This window comes from Ochotona princeps, chromosome Y, assembly GCF_030435755.1.
Source record: "Ochotona princeps isolate mOchPri1 chromosome Y, mOchPri1.hap1, whole genome shotgun sequence".
NCBI lineage: Eukaryota > Metazoa > Chordata > Mammalia > Lagomorpha > Ochotonidae > Ochotona > Ochotona princeps.
In genome coordinates, this window is record NC_080866.1 from 13,609,377 (window position 1) to 13,614,631 (window position 5,255).

A 5,255-nucleotide genomic window follows, 5' to 3' on the forward strand; every position below is an offset into this window, starting at 1 on the left:
AGGCTCCTTTATAATGTTTTGAATGTTGTTGTGTTTTGAGATTTGAAATCATCGCTTCTAGATTTTTGTGACAAATAATATGTTGTTAGGATAAACTGTCACTCTACTGTAATGTATCACATCAGAAAAAAATAAAGAAAATACTGTATACGCTCTCTTAAGCAAAAGTTTAAAAAGTCAATCTGAATACAAATCAGCGACTACCAGTGGCTGGGATGAAGAAGATGGGAATATAGGAGTTTGGATAAAAAGGGTGCAATAACATAGGTGAGAGTTCGTGTTCATTGCTTATAGAGAGCTGCCAATTACTTCAACTTCACTTGCCATTATCTATTGTCCACTGTCCTTGAAAATGTATTGAAACATCACTTTTTGAGGAAACTATGCAGACATAATCCTTGCTTGAAGTCAGGCTTGATGAGCTAATCATTCTTAAAATGTCACTACTATTGATTTTTGACAATGTCAACCAAGAGATTCCTGGGGATATTTTATTTATTTTTATCTAATTTTATCTATTATTGACACCTAGACTGCATTTTGTACTGATAATTTCTGGTATTCACAAGTGAAGTAGAGGCTTTTTGAGAACTGCCTTTGAGCAAGACACACTTCTTTCTGTAGGCATTATTCTTTATATTGCTCACAAAATAATAGAGTGTGTAAGGAGCAATAACATAGAAAAATTATTTTTATGTCTCCCTTCACCTCAACTACATAGCTGTATTGATTTCAGATTTGCTCATAGTTCTGTAACTGCTTAAATTCATGGGAGGCAACTTCTTTAGGCTAATGTGATATGAAAACATGTACAAAAATCATTTCAAATGGTCAATTTAGGGTTCGCTTTATATTTGTGGGCTCATAAAATGAATGAATTTGTGCTTGTATTTGAGAGTTAGTATTATCTTCCATGCTCAAAGCTTTATCCTCCAATTGGAACTTGGTATTTACTCCACTGCCATACTTTTTTTTTTCATGTAAATGGATATACTTTTGTTATTCAGGTTTGCATAGCCATCTGATGCCACAATTGGATTAAGTTCGTGTCCTTTGATGTGCAGATCTACTTAGTTGATTATAATTCCATTTCTTTAGTTTTACTTTTGTTGACCATTTTTGTCTGGATCTTATCCAAGAAATTATGCACTATATCATTGTCCTGCAATGTTTCTTGAATATCATCTTTTAACAACTTCATAGTTTCTGATCTTGAATTTAGGTCTTTGATCTATCCTGAGTTTTTTGCATATGGCAAGAGGTTGGAATATAATTTCCTTCTAGTATACATCTAGTTTCATCAGCTCCACTTACTGAAGAGGTTATCCTTTCTCTAATGAATAACCTAAGCATTTTGGTCAACAAACGGTTGTATTTACATGGATTAATTTACGTACATATCCATTGATGTATATGTTGGCTTTTATGCCAGTGCAATATTTTTATTTCAGTAGCTTTGTAATACACTTTGAAGTTAGATGTTGTGATGTCTCCAACTTCATTCCTTTACTTCACAATCATTTTGGCTATTTTAGGTCTTTTGTGATTCTATGAGAATTTTAGGATTTTTTTCTTATTCTGTAAAAATGCCATTAATATTTTGATAGAGACTGCATTGAATCTATAGAATGTTTTAGGTAACAGGGTGATTTTAAAGATTTGATTATTCTAATCCATGAGCAAGAAATATTTTTTATGTGAACTTGAAAATTTGTTACATCAATGTTTTATAATTATCATTGTAAAGATCTTTTACATTTTTGTCCAATTGATTGCTACATATTTGATTTCTTATAACTATTGTGAATAAAACTTATTTCTTGATTTTTCAGTCATTGAATTAATCATCAGTATATAAAATAAACTTCTGGGTTTTTGCATCTTTATTTTAAGCCTCCAACTCCATGGAATTGGCTTATTGATTCTAACAGCTATTTGTGGAGTTCTTAGGTTTCTCCATGCACAATGTTACGTCATCACAAACGTAGATATTTTAATTTCCTCCTCTCTAATTTTGGTGTCCTTTATTTCCTTTTACTCAGTGAAAGCATCTGTTAACATTCTGATACAAAGTTGAATAAGAGTTCTGAAATGTATACTTTGTCTTTCAATAGGAAATAACTCTAACACTTTCAAACAATTCCAAAATATTATACAGCATGGACTCAGCCAGACTTTTTCTCAGAGGCCAACATCATTTTTATTTCAAACTCAAAGAAACACACAAAAGAACAATACAGGTCCATTTCCTCGAAAAACATAATTATGTCTGTATGGTGCAGTATGTTGCTGTACATTGATTTGACACAGTTTTTATAGTTTTCAAATATTTGCTTTTAAACCCAATTTTGGAGAGTTTTTATCATGAAGAGGTGTTGAATTTTACCAAATGCTTTACCTGTATCTATTGAGATTATTATATGATTTTTGCCTTTCGTTCTCTCAGTGTTATTTATGCCATTCATTGATTTGCAAATATGAAGGCACTGTATCATCTCCAGAAAAATATCAGTTGTGATGTTTGATCCTATTGATTTATTTGGAAATTTAATTTATTAGTATTTAGTTGACAATGCTTGCATAAATGTTCATTGAGGACATTGATCTGTAGTTTTCCTTTATGTTTTTGAGCTTGATATCAGAGGGATGTTAATCTCATAAAAATAGCTTGGAAGAATCTATTGTATTCAATAATTTGGGAGAGTTTGAAAAATATTGATGTTAGTTCCTATTTAAATTCTTCGTAGCATTTGTTATCAAAGCCTTCATCGCCTAAAGTTTTCTTGTTTTCATTGAAAATAGAAAAAATAGGTTATCTAAAAATGGCAGATACAAATTTATTTGAAAATATCATGTGATGTAAAAACGTTGGGACAAATTTTCCCTCAAGATATGCTGTCCTACTGTCTGTCCAAGTTTTATTTATCTTGGGGCAGTTTCAGTCAGTTTGCAGATTCCAAGTGGTGAAATGGCTGGACCATCTTCAAATATATACATTGCAAGGGGAGAATGACATTCTGCAGAAGAACAGAAGACGTTGTGGGCAAGTTGTGGAGTCCCACCAGTTTAAGTAGAGCAGGCATGTGATTCACAAAAAAGTATAAAATGAGGAAAGGGGAAAAAAAGGCTGCGACTGAGAATATGGCATTCAAAGGTGATAATAAATGTTTAATGCAGCTAATTCCCAAAATATTTGAGTTGAAGGCAATGGTCCATATCTTGAGGTGGTTTTTCATAAGGAACAAATTCTTTTTGTGACCTCAGTAACAGTATGTCTTCTGTGTAGCACAGCTTCTTCTCAATGCCAATGATATTTCAGATAACAGATGAGTTCATTTTCTAATCGTGGCCTGAAAAGGGAGTTGGGCCAGAATTACAATCAACCAAAACAGATAGCAGCAAAAGGACCAAGCCACCAACATGGTGATGACAACTCCCTGGTCAGGGCTTCTAGCCCCAGAACACACACATCTAAATGAGAGGCACTATGAGACCACAATAACCCATAGTTGCTTACAGAGATGGTCTTTTTCTTGATTAATAGGTTTTAATTACTATGTCAATTTTGTGCTTAGTTGTTGGTCTGTTTAGATTTTCTCTTTCTTCTGTGATTTAACCACACTTCATGTCCAGGGATTGTGAGGACCTTGTTGTTGGTGAAGAGAAACACAACAGTGATTTTCCTTTAGTTTCAATGGAGATCTTGAGTGATGCTGGGCTTGTGATATCAGGGATTTCAGTAACAGAAGCTCTGAGACTATGTAAAGTGGATGGGCCCTTCCTTGGGTCTGAATGAGAGATGTAACTAGTGCACTCTAGTCCTCTAGGTGATTGTACAGATATAGGATATTTTGCACTGGTAGCTATTAGCCCAGAATGGCAGAATATAGGCAAGTTCCTTTGTGGGTCCCAGTAGATTTGAGGAAGTCAGTACTGCTTGCAATGATTTTGGCATTGCAGTGTACAGGGCATTGTTATTAAAATTTCCTAGGTTGGGAGTCAGGTAGTTTTTATGTTTAGTGACTGTCTTCTGCTTGAAGCAGAGCAGTGCTGATAGAACATTACAGATGCTGCAGTGAGTATGGATGACTCTATAAACAATAAAACCAACATCAACACTGCTTGTTCAGCAAGGCATAGTTGAAATTGTTTCTAGTTCCAAGAAGGAATACAAGGGTGTTGTTAAGTTATAACCCTAGAATTAATAGGAAGGGTGAAGGTTACTTTCTCAGGTAGGAATTGGATTTTTTTTTCACTTAGTTGTTGCTAGTGTTACTAGCAAGAAATTGAAGAGAACTCTGTTGGATCACGTAGAGTGAGTTAGCCCAGTGCTGTGTTATAATCCCCAAACTCCCCTAGTTGCAGGATGCAAGGGGGGTCTGTTCTCTGCCCCACAAGTTCTCCTGACTGTGCTTTTGGTTGCTTCTGGTAGCAGTGGTACAGTGATCAGCTGCATGACTGCACACTACACTGATGGAATCAAGTTTGGCACTTGGCAGTACTGACTGGGGAGGTGATGTGGCTTCCCTGTGCCTTGTGTTCACTCATGCTTCCTGAGTGCTAACTAATCACTCAGACGCTGTGGCTCCCTAAGCTGCTGTTAACTTAAGTGGGGGTTTAAGGAATTATCCCTCAGTTTTAACTGCTTGTGGTCAGGGATTGCATAAATTTCTCTCTGCCTTGAATTGGGATGGAGGCAATTCCCAAAGAGCAGCTGGCTGCACCATGCAGCCTTCTGCAGCAAGGTCTCTGTCCTCTTTTCTCATTGTCCCACTAAGACTCTGTTCAATTCTGTCACCTTTCTACTGAAAATAGTGCACCGTTGGTTCTCTGGGTATGCAATTTCCTGTCTGTCTTTTCTCATATATTTTACAGTCAGCATCAGTGGATGCTCACTATGTATCCAGGTTTGAACACACTAATTTCCCATAAATACACTTCTGCTCTTGGATAGTAGTTGTTGATTATTAAAGGCAAAACTAGGAATAATTTAATGCAGAAAAGTGGTCATTTATTTATTTAGTCCTATTATTTGACATATTTCATTTAAAATACTCATCTAGCTATGTTTGACTTCACCGTACCAGTTTATAAATGAGGTGGATATTATTAGTATGCTCCATTGGGTTTGAGAGTTAAGGTTACTCATCCATGGTTCATACAACTAACAAAGAGGAGAATTGAGATCCACATGCATTTTCCCGCGTCAGTGAAAAGCTTTCTCTTTTACCTATAACTAATCTTTCTGACTATAA

At 35.4% G+C, this 5,255-nt stretch overlaps 1 pseudogene; it reads right to left on the reverse strand.

Moving 5' to 3' along the window:
* Positions 1-3,298: 3,298 nt before the first annotated feature.
* LOC118758282 (V-type proton ATPase subunit e 1-like) lies at positions 3,299-3,507 on the reverse strand (annotated as a pseudogene).
* Positions 3,508-5,255: the final 1,748 nt, after the last annotated feature.